Here is a 12,393-nt window from a genome sequence, read left to right on the forward strand (position 1 = left end):
AGCCAGCCTTCTGGTTAGCAGTCAAGTGCCTTAGCCACTATGCTACCAGAGCTCCCTATGTTGTTGTTGTTATTTGCCGCCGAGTTGGACCCGACTCATAGCGACCCTTCCTTGGGTTTCCGAGGCAATATCACTACGGAAGTAGATTGCCCCATCTTCCTTCCGAGGAGTGGCTGGTGGATTTGGACCGCCAGCCTTCTGGTTAGCAGTCAAATGCCTTAGACACTATGTTACCAGAGCTCCTGCGAGGTATATTATCACCCCAATTTTAGAGTTAAGGCTGATTAAATAAGTTCTTCTATCATTGGGGACCTGGGTTTAATACATGCCTGTCTGACTCTAAAGCCATGCTAGCCTTCATCCTTATGCTGCTTATACCTGGCCTCTCATTGGAACCCTTCACAGAAGAGGGCTATTTCTTCAATCACTTGAAAATATTTTCAACCCATTTCAGAGGGCCTGCCTGTCTCTGTGTGTATTTCTCTCCCAGCTAAACATCTTCAATTCCTTCCCCATTTTATCAAGTAATTTTGGGATGACAAGGATTCCATGGATGGGGCTATTTTAAATCCTGAAAGAGAGGCTTATTAATGATTATTATCTAAAATTATCATTACCCAGGGTGGCAAATCCTCACCTCCACTCTCTGTTGTTGTTATTGGTTGCTGTAGAGTAGATTTTGACTCATAGCAACCCCATGTGTGTCGAGTAGAACTGTTCAATAGAGTTTTTTTTTTTTTTTACTTTTATTGTGGTGAAAACATACGCAAGATATTCGACAAAATAACAACTTCCATATTTACTGCTCAGAGACATTGATTACAATTTTCATGTTGTTCCACCATTATTACTATCCTTTTCCAAAATATTCTACCACCTATTAGCATAAACTCAATGTCCCCTAAACAAAGGCTTCCCCCTTTCCCCTCCTTCCTACCCCTGGTAACTACTAAATCTCTGATTTCTATACATACACACTTACATATATGTGTGTGTGTGTATGTGTGTATATATTTTTTTCCCTGCCTCCCAATCTATCTAGGAATTTAACGTCCCCCCCCTTCTTCTCCCCTCCCTTCCCTGGTAACCAACAAAGAAAATTTCCTTCCATATATAAACCTTTGACTTTTTACAATAATGGACTAATACAATATTTATCCTTCTGTGATTGAATTTTTTCACTCAGCATAATATCCTCCAGGTTCATCCACATTATGTAATGTTTTACAGATTCCACATTATTCTTTAGGGTTGTATAGTATGCCATTGTCTGTATGTACCACAATTTGTTTATGCATTCCTCTGCTGATGGCCACTAGGTTGTTTCCATCTCTTTGCTATTGTGAATAGTGCTGTACTGAACATGGGTGTGCGTGTGTCAATTCGTGTCCTACCTCTCACTTCTTTAGGATATATATCTAGTAATGGGATTGCTGGGTCAGATGGTATATCTATCTACAACTTTTTAAGGAATTGCCATACCAATTTCCACAATGAGTGTATCATTTTACAGTCCCACCAGCAGTGTATGATAGTCCCAATCTCTTCACATTCTTGCCAGCATTTGTTATTTTCTGTCTTGTTGAACTTTATTATTAATTCTGGGGTGATATAGTATCTCCTGGTTGTTTTGATTTGCATCTCTCTAATGGCTAATGATCACAAATATTTCTTCTTATGTTTGTTGGCTGCCTGAATATCTTTTTTGGGGGAGTGTCTGTTCATGTCTTCTGCCCATCTTAAAATTAGATTGTTAATCTTTTTGATGTTGATGTCTTAGAGTTTTCTATAAATTTTAGAGATAAGTCCTTTGTCCAAAATATCATTGCTAAATATTTTTTTCCCATTCATAGTTTCTCTTTTCATTCTCTGGGAGGAGTTTTTCGATGGACATAGGAATTTAATTTTTAGATGGTCCCAATTATCTAGTTTATCTTCTGCTGTTTGTGCATCTTGGGTTTTGCTTAATAGTCTATTTATACCACAAATTGTTCTTATTGTGTTGTTATGTGCCCTTGAGTCGGACCCCACTCATAGCGACCCCTCCTTAGGTTTCTGAGGCGGTATCACTACAGAAGTAGATTGCCCAACCTTCCTTCCAGATTAGGACCCCTAAATTTGCCCCTATTTTTTTCTTTGATGAACTTTATAGTTGTAGGTTTTATATTTCATTCTTTGATCCATCTGGAGTTCATTATTGTATATGGTGTGAGGTATGGATCTTGTTTCAGTTTTCTACAAATGAATATCCAGTTTCACCAGCAACATTTGTAAAAGAGACTAACCCTTCCCCATTGAATGGATTTAGGCCCTTTGTCAAAGATTAACTGACCATGGGTCGATGGATCTATTCCTGGGTCCTCAACTGTGACTGTATAGTAGGTTTTGAGATCTAGCAGTGTGAGACCTCCTACTTTGTTCTTCTCCTTCAACAATGTTTTGCTTATCTGAGGTCTCTTTCCTTTCCATATAAATTAGTGACTTGTTTTTCCATGTCTTTGAAGAATGTTGATGGAATCTGGATCGGGATTGCATTGCATATATAGATTGCTTTGGATAGTATTGACATTTTCACAATGTTCAATCTTTCTATCCACAAGCATGGTGTGTTCTTCCATTTATATAGATCTCCTATAATTTCTTGAAATAGTTTTGTAGTTTTCTATGTATAGGTCTTTTGTGTTCCTGGCAATATTTATTCCCAAGTATCTTATCTTTTTGGTAGCTATTCTATATGGTATGATTTCCTTTTCAGATACCTCTTTGCTGGTGTTGGGAGCTCTGGTGGCGTAGGGCTTAAGGCATTTGACTGCTAACCAGAAGGCAGGTGGTTCAAACCCACAAGCCACTCCTTGGAAGGAAGATTGGGCAATCTACTTCCATAGAGATACCACCTCAGAAACCCAAGGAGGGGTCACCAAGAGTTGAGTTGACTCAACGGCAGTGAGTTTTTTTTTTTTTTTTTTTTTCTTTGCTAGTGTAGAGGAATCTAACTAATTTTTGTTTGTTGATCTTGCATCCTGTCACTATGCTAAATTTTTCAATATGATCAGTAATTTTCTTGCTGAGTCTGTTGGGTTTTTTATGTATAGGATCATATCATCAACAAATAGGGATAGTTCTACTCCTTCCTTACCAATTTGGATGCCTTTGATTTCCCTTTCTTGCCTTATTGCCCTGGCCAAATTTCCCAGAATACAATGTTGAATAGAAGTGGTGATAGAGGGCATCCTTGTCTGGTTCCTGTTCACAAGAGGAATGGTTTCAGTCTCTCTCCACTGAGAAAATTGTTGGCTGTTGGTTTTATATAGATGCCCTTTATTATGTTGAGGAATGTCCCTTCTATTTCTATTTTTCTAAGAGTTTTGATCAGGAATGGGTATTGGATTTTATTAAATGCCTTTTTTTGCATCAATTGATATGATCATGTGGTTCTTTCCTTTTATTTTATTTATGTGATGGATTAGATTGATTGGTTTTCTAATGTTGAATCATCCTTGCATGTTGCTGTTGTTGTTATGTGCTGTCAAGTTGGACTCAACTCATAGCAACCGCTTCTTGGGTTTCCAAGGTGATATCACTACAGAAGTAGATTGCCCAAACTTCCTACCAAGGAGTGGCTGATGAGTTTGAACCACCAGCCTTCTGGTTAGCAGTCAAGTGCCTTAAGCACTATGCTACCAGAATGACTAACTGATATGAATTCCACTTGGTCATGATGTGTTATTTTTTTGATATGTTGTTGCAGGCTGTTGGATAGGATTTTATTGAAGTTTTTGCATCTATATTCATGAGGGATATTGGTTGTGGTCTCAGTGTTATGTTTGCTTCATAAAATATATTTGGGAAGATTCGTCATTATCTATGTTCTCGTGAATAGGATTGGTGTCAGCTTTTCTCTGAATGATTGATGGAATTCTCCAGTGAAACCGTCTGGGCCAGGATATTTTTTTCTTGGTACTTTTTAATGACCTGTTCAATTTCTTCATTAGTTATGGTTCTGGTCAGATTTTCTACCTCATTTTGTGTTAGTTTAGGTAAGTAGTATGTTTCTAGAAATCTTTCCATTTCTTCTAGGTTTTCAAATTTGTTGGAGTACAGTTCTTCATAGTATCCTGATATTATTCTTTTTATTTCTGTTGGTTCTGTTGTGATATCACCCATTTTATTTCTTATTTGTGTTATTTGCATCTTCTCCTTCTTTTCCTTCATTAAGTTGGCCAATAGTTTGTCATTTTTATTAATCTTTTCAAAGAACCAACTTCTAGTCTTTTTTATTTTTTCTATTTTCTCTCTATTTTCTGTTTCCTTTATTTCTGCTTGAATCTTTGTTATTTCTTTTGTTCTGGTGACTATAGACTTTTTTTGCTGCTCTTTTTCTAATTGTTGTAGATTTTGGTGTAAGGTGTTGGTTTTGGCTCTTTCTTCTTTTTTGATGTGTACATCTATTGCTATAAATTGCCCTTTGATTACTGTTATTACTGTGTCCCAAAGATTTTGGTGTGTTGTGTTTTCATTCTCATTTGATTCAAGTATTTATTTATTTATTTATTCTGTAACCTAGTCATTTTTAAGGAAGGTGGTATTCAATTTCCATGCATTTGGTCATTCTCTATTGGTCTTCTGATTGTTGGTTTCTAATTTTATAGCATTGTGATCTGAGAAGGTGCTTTGCAGTATTCTAATGCTTTTACATTTGTTGAGGCTTGCTTTATGGCCTAACATATGGTCTATCCTAGAGAATGTTTCATATGTGCTGGATAAGAATGTATATTTTGCTGTTGTTGGGTGGAATGCTCTGTAGATGTCTACAAAATCAAGTTGGTTGTTTAGTTATTCTATATCTTTGTTGAGTGTCTTTCCAGTTGTTCTATATCTTATTGAAAGTGCTGTATTAAAGTCTCCTAATATTACTGTGGTCCTCTGTATCCCCTTACCTGGATCCTGCTGCCATCAACCCTGGAGAGGGACTCCACCCAAGGCAGGAAGGAGGGAAGCTAGGGCCAACAGTGTGAGGAACTAGGTAAGGAGAGGGTAGAGAGGTTTTGAGCAGCTAAGGGAGATGAACTTGTCTGTCAGTTTGTCATACTGTGGTTGCTTGCATGTTGCTGTGAAGCTGGAGGCTGTGGCCACTAGAGTTTCAAACAACAGCAGGGTTGCACATGATGCACAGGTTTCAGATTGAGACAGACTCATAAGAAAGAAGAAAACATCCACTTCTCAAAGAATTGGCCAGGGAAAACATAATGAATAGCAGAGAAATACTGTCTGATACTTTACTGGACAATTTTATGAATAGCCTGGAAACATTGTCAGATACAGTGTCAGAAGATGAGCCCCTTAGGTCAGAAGGTACTCAAAATATGATGGGGAAAGAGCTGCCTCATTTGCTAATGTGGTACAACTCAAACTGAGAAGAAACAGCTGCAAACATCCATTAATTAGAACATGAAGTATGATTCTAGGAAAATTGGAAGTTGTGAAAAATGAAATGGAATGCATAAAGATTGATATCATAGGCATTAGTGAGCTGAAATGGACCTGTTTTGGCCATTTTGAATTGGACAACCATATTATCTACTATATGGGAATGACAATTTGAAGAGGAATGGTGTGGCATTCATCATCACAAAGGAAGGTTCAAGATCTGTCCTGAAGTTCAATGCTGTCAGTGATAGGATAATATCCATAAACCCACAAGGTAGACCAGTTGATACTACTATTATTCAAATTTTTGCACCAACCACCAACACTAAAGATAAGGAAATTTTTATCAACTTCTGCAGTCTGAAATTGGCCGAACATGCGATCAAGATGTGTTAATTATCAGTGGTGACAGGAATGCAAAAGTTGGAAACAAAGAAGAATTACCAGTAGCTGGAAAATTTGGCCTTGGTAATAGAAGTAACGCAGGAGATCACATGATAGATATTGCAAGACCAAAGACCTATTCATTGCAAATACCTTTTTTCAATAACACAAAAGTTGTCTATTTATGTGGACTTCACCACCGAGTACACAGGAATCAGATTGACTACATCTGTGGCAAAAGGTGGTGGAAAAGCTCAATGTCTTCAGCTGAAATAAGGCCAGGAACTGACTGTGGAAAAGACCAACTTCTCATATGCAAGTTCAACTTGAAGTTGAAAACAATTAAAACAAGTCCACAAGTGCCAGAATATGACACTGAATGTATCCATCCTGAATTTAGAGACCATCTAAAGAATAGCTTTGATGCATTGAACACCAATGACCAAAAACAAGAGTAATTGTGGGATGACATCAAGAATATCATCCATGAAGAAAACAAGAGGTCATTAAAAAGACAGGAAGAAAGACCAAAATGGATGTCAGAAGAGACTCTGAAGCTTGCCCTTGAACCGAGAATAGCTAAAGCAAATGGATGAAATGACAAGATAAAAGAGCTGAATAGGACATTTCAAAGAGCAGCTCAAAAAGACAAAGTCAATTATTACAATGAAATGTGCAAAGACTTGGATTTGGAAAACCAAAAGGGAAGAACAAGCTCAGTGTTTCTCAAGTTGAAAGAACTGAAGAAAAAATTTAAGCTGAGTTGCAATATTGAAAGATTCTATGGGAAAAATATTGAATGATGCCAGAAACATCAAAAGAAGATCCAGGGAATACGGAGTCACTGTACCAAAAAGAATTGGTCAATGTTCATCCATTTCAGGAGGTGGCATGTGATCAAGAACCTATGGTAGTGATGGAAGAAGTTGAAGGTGCATTGAAGGAAGTGGTGAAAAACAAGGCTCCAGGAATTAATGGAATACACATTGAGATATTTCAACAAAGGCATGCCACCCTGGAAACAGTCACTTGGCTATGCCAGGAGATTTGGAAGACAACTACCTGGCCAACTGACTGGAAGAGATCCATATTTGTACCCATTCCAAAGAAAGGTGATCCCACAGAATGTGGAAATTATCAAACAATATCATTACTATCACATGCAAGTAAAATCTTACTGAAGATAATTCAAAAATGGTTGCAGCAGTATATTGACAGAGAGCTTCCAGAAATGCAAGCTGGATTCAGAAGAGGATGTGGAATGAGGGATATCATTGTTGATGTCAGATGGTTTGTGGCTCAAAGCAAAGTAGCAGAAAGATGTTTACTTGTGTTTTATTGACTATGCAAAAGCATTTGATTGTGTGTATAATAAATTGTGGATAACATTGAGAAGAATGGGAATTCCAGAACACTTAATTGTGATTGCCCAAACTTCCTTCCAAGGAGTGGCTCATGGGTTTGAAACACCAGCCTTCTGGTTAGCTGTCAAATGCCTTAGGCACTACACTACCAAAGCTTCTAATTGTACTCATGAGGAACCTGTATAGAGACCAGGCGGGTGTCATTCAAACAGAACAAGGAGACATTGTTTAAAATCAAGAAGGGAGTGCATCAGGGTTGTATCCCTTCCCCATACTTATCCAATCTGTATGCTGAGCAAATAATCCAAGAAGCTGGGCTATATGAAAAAGAATGTGGCATCAGGATTGGAGGAAGAATCATTATCAGCCTGTGATATGCTGATGACACAACTTTGCTTACTGAAAGTGCAGATGACTTGAAGCACTTACTGATGAAGATTGAAGAATACAGACTGCAGTATGGATTACATCTCAATATAAAGAAAACAAAAATCCTCACAACTGCACCTATAAGCAGCGTCATGATAAATGGAGAAAACATTGAAGTTGTCAAAGACTTCATATTACGTGGTTCTACAATCAACACCAATGGAAGCAGCAGTCAGGACATCACATGACATATATTGTTGTTGTTGTTATGTGCCGTTGAGTCAGACCTGACTCATAGTGACCCCTCCTTGGGTTGCCGAGGCAGTATCACTACAGAAGTAGATTGTCCAACCTTGCTTCTGGGTAAATTAGCTGCACAGGACCTCTTTTAAGTGGTGAAGGGCAAATATTTCTCCTTGAGGACTAAAGTGTACCTGACCCAAGCCATGGTATTTTCAATCACCTCATAAGCATGTGACAGCTGGACCATGAATAAGGAAGACTGAAGAAGAGTTGATGCTTTTGAGTTGTGGTGCTGGTGAAGAATGCTGAAAGTACCATTACTAAAAGTAATAACAAATCTGTCCTGGAAGAAGTGCAGCTGGAATGCTCCTTGGAAGCAAGAGTGGCCAGACTTTGTCTCACCTACTTTGGTCATGTTATAAGAAGGAACAATTCACTGGAGAAGCATATCATGCTTGGTAAACAAAAGAGGGGAAGCCCCTCAGTTAGATGGATTGATAGAGTGACTGCAATCATGAGCTCAAGTATAGCAAGGATTGTGGAGCTGGCATTAGACTGAGCAGTGTTTTGTTCTGCTATGCATAGGGTTGCTATGAGTTGGAGACAACTTGATAGCACCTAACAACAACAACAATTACTGTGGAGTCACCTATTTGTCTTTTCAATTCTGTTAAAATTTGGTTTATATTTAGGGGCTCTTTCATTGGGTGTGTATATATATATTATGGTTATGTCCTCTTGTTCAATTGATCCTTTAGTCATTACATAGTGTCCTTCTTTGTATCTTATGGTTGTATTTGTGTGAAAGTCTATTTTATCAGAAATTAATATTGCCATTCCTATCCTTTTTCAATTGCTATGGTGTAGTAATTTACATGGTGTGGCTTTTCTGGCCAGAGTCTTTGTAAACTCCATTGTACAATTTGCTGTGAGCAACTGCGTAGCTCCTGATTGTTAAAGTTATGCACCTGGGGTATTTCTGTTGTTGCTGTACAAAACAATCTTCTGGGAAGTTCACTCTGTCTCAGGTGTGGTCAACTCTGATGTTAGGATTGGTTGTTTTTGGCCACTCTGCCAGGCTCAGAAGGAGCCCTCCTAGAGGCAGAAGGTGTCTCCCTGACTGTCAGCTGAGATAGACATGCTACTGAAAGAGACTTGCTGCTGAGAGAGAGACATGAGAGAAACATGCTGCTGAGAGAGAGACAAGAGACATGCACTAGTAAGAGAGAGATGTGCTACTGAGAGAGATTGAGAGAGACTGTTGGCTGAGAGATGGCCAACTGAGAGAGACTGAGTGTGTTTCTCAACTTTAATTGTAGCCTGTTGTTTCCCTAAGAAACCCCATAATCTGTGAATTCTGTATGGCCAATGCAGCAAATTATAGGACCCAACAGAGAGGTGGTGGGTGCCATGGTAGAACTGTTGATGTCAAGGTTAGTAGAAGGGCTAGAGGGTGGTGGCATGTCCGACCTCATAAGAACAGGCCTTGGGCTGCTGATGGTGATTCTATCTTCCTCTTGTGTAGTTAGAGGAGGTCAGAAGGTGCTGCCTACTTGCACCTTTAGCAGTTGACATTTGCTTGGTGTATCTTTTTTCAACCTTTGATTTTTAGTCTATTTTTGTCTTTGTGTCTAGGGTGAGTCTCTTGTTGGCAGCATATTGATGGGTCAAGTTTTTCATCCAGTCTGCAACTCTCCATCTCTTGAGTGGTGCATTTAATCCATTGACATTCCGTGTAATTATTGACAAGTATGCATTTATTGATGTAATTTTGTTATGTTTTTTCATGGTGTTGCTGGTTTCTTTGTTCCATATAATGTTCTGAGCTGAGCTCATTTTGTTTATAAATCATGTTATGATCTTTGTTGCTATTGTTTTAGTAGTTGCTAAATATTTGTGCTTGTCCTCTTTTTTTTTTATTTAGATAAAAAAGGCTTATTATTTTTCTTTGCGATTACCCTGTGATTTATGATTTTCTTCCCATGTTTAAAACAGTCTGTTCTATCTCACAATTGTCTTGGCTTTCTCCCCATTTAGAAGTTCTGTAACTACATTCTATAACTACATAGGAGCTCTGGTAGCATAGTGCCTAAGGCACTTGACTGCTAACCAGAAGGCTGGCGGTTCAAACCCACCAGCCACTCCTCGGAAGGAAGGTTGGGCATTCCTACTGTTGTAGTGATACTGCCTCGGAAACCCAAGGAGGGGTCGCTATGAGTCGGGGCTGACTCGATGGCAAATAACAACAACAACAACATAACTACATTATTTATTCACTCTGTTTGGTTCATAGTTCTCCTTATTTAACTACTGATGTCTCTGGTTCCCTGTTTAGAGTCTTATAAGCTTATTTTACTTTGGATATTTCCATAACTGGGTTGGTTTCTGGGTTATGTCATCATGTGTGTTAATCATCAGTTGTTGTTTGCTGTTGTTGGTTATTTATCAGAAGGACTCCCTTTAACATCTCTTGTAAAGTTGGTCTGGTTTTAAAAAATTCCCTTAATTTTTGCTTATCTGGAAATCTTCTATCATGCTTGTATTTGAGGGACAATTTTGCTGGGTATAGAATTCTTGGTTGGAGATTTTTTTCTTTCAGGTTTCTATATATACCATCTCATTGTCTTCCCACCTGCATGGTTTCTGCCAAGAAATCAGAGGTTAATCTTATTGGTTGCCCTTTATAGGGCAATTTTTTGTTTTTCCCATGGTGCTTTCAGGATTCCTTCTTTGTCTTTGGCTTTGGTGAACTTGATTATGATATGTCTTGGAGATTTTCTTTTGGGGTCTATCCTGTTTGAGGTTCGTTGGACTTCCTGAATGGTTATATTCTTATCGTTCATCATATTAGGGAACTTCTCTTCCAACAAATGTTCAACAATTTTCTCTGTGGTTTTATTAGTCTTTTCCTGTTCTGGAATTCTGATTACACCTAGGTTATTCCTCTTGATAGTTTTCCACATGAATCTCAGTCTTTCCACATTTTATTTTGATCTTTTGTCTGATTGATCCCATAATTAATAGTATTAGGGCATTTGTCTTCAATCTCATTAATTCTGTCTTCCATTGATTCAATTCTACTCCTTTGCCCCTTCAATGTGTTATCTATTTCTAAAATCTTAGTATTAGTCTTCTGGATTTCTATATTTTTGTTTTTGTATCATTTCTAATTTTTTGTTGATTTTGTTAATTTGTTCTTGTATTGTTTTCCTAACTTATTCTAGAGTTTTGTCTGTGTTTTCCTTAATTTTGACAGTGTTTCCCTTGATCTGTCTCTCAATCCATTGAAGGCACCCAAATATAATTTTTGAATTCCTTATCAGTGAGTTCCAATATTACTTCTTCCTTGGGGAGGTTTTCTGGGTTTTTATCCTGGCCCCTTGTTTCTACTACTTTATCCTGCTTCTTTGTGTGGACTGTGATTGTCTGTTGTTTCTGAGACATTTGGTGGTGTTATATTTATGTTCAATATGTGAATGACAATGAGAGTATGTGCACAGATCTCTATTAGCTCTTCATAAGGAGCAATTGAGGGTGAGTTGAGCTGGTATTGGCCACCATCCATCATTGATCAGTTGGTCCAAAAGCAAGCATTGGTCCTCACACAGTGGGTGGGACTGCAGGAGGTGCAGGTATGTTTGGATTGTGTTGGAACAGTTGCTATCTTCCATTCAGTTAGACAAAAATAACATAACATAACAACAACAACAACAAAAATACAAACCCACTGACATTGAGTTGATTCTGACTTATAGTGACCTGCAATGGGTTTCCAAGGCAGTAAATCTTTATGGAAGTAGATTGCCCAGTCTTGCTTCTGTGGAGTGGCTGGTGGGTTTGAACCACTAACCTTTGGGTTAGCAGTCAGATGCCTTAAGCACTATGCCACCAGAGCTCCAAAAAATGAGACCAGGAGAATAAAAACTCAAACTGCATAAGCAAACGGGAACTATCACACACACACACACACACACACACAAGCAATAAATAGCAGAAAAAGTTTCAAAATATATTTAAAAGGTATAAAAGAAATATAATGAAAAAAGGAAAATAAATAAATAAGCCACATTATCTGGGGAAGGAGGAATGGGAGAAAAGAGTAAGAGTAAAAGAATAATAAAGAAAAAATGGGAAAACCACAAAAGGAAAAACAAGGAATGGGAAGAACCAAAAGAAAGAAAGGAACAAAAAAAATGAATGAGGAAAAGGGAAAAGAAAAAACATGAATGAGGGATGTTGTTGTTGTTATGTGCCATCGAATCGGACCCAACTCATAGCGACCCCTCCTTGGGTTTCCAAGGCAGTATCACTACGAAAGTAGATTGCCCAACCTTCCTTCCAAGGAGTGGCTGGGGGGTTTGAACCGCCAGTCTTCTGGTTAGCAGTCAAGTGCCTTAGGCACTATGCTGCCAGAGCTCCCAAACGAGGGATGTTGTTGTTGTTAAGTGCCGTCGAGTTGTTTCCGACTCATAGCGACCCCATGCACAGCAGAACAAAACACTGCCTGATCCCGCGCCAGCCCCACAATCCATGCTATACTCGAGCCCATCATCGCAGCCACTGTATCAATCCATCTCCCTGAAGGCCTCCCCCTCTTTCGTCGACC

The 12,393-nt window shown here is 38.5% G+C and overlaps 1 protein-coding gene across 1 annotated transcript in view; it reads left to right on the top strand.

Annotated features, from left to right (window-relative positions):
* Window positions 1-12,393, top strand: part of LOC103201699 (T-cell immunoglobulin and mucin domain-containing protein 4-like) — a 118,113-nt gene that overhangs the window by 30,155 nt on the left and 75,565 nt on the right. The window lies entirely within an intron of this gene.

This window comes from Orycteropus afer, unplaced genomic scaffold (genome assembly GCF_000298275.1).
Source record: "Orycteropus afer afer isolate SDZICR_OR568_19922 unplaced genomic scaffold, OryAfe1.0 scaffold00160, whole genome shotgun sequence".
NCBI lineage: Eukaryota > Metazoa > Chordata > Mammalia > Tubulidentata > Orycteropodidae > Orycteropus > Orycteropus afer.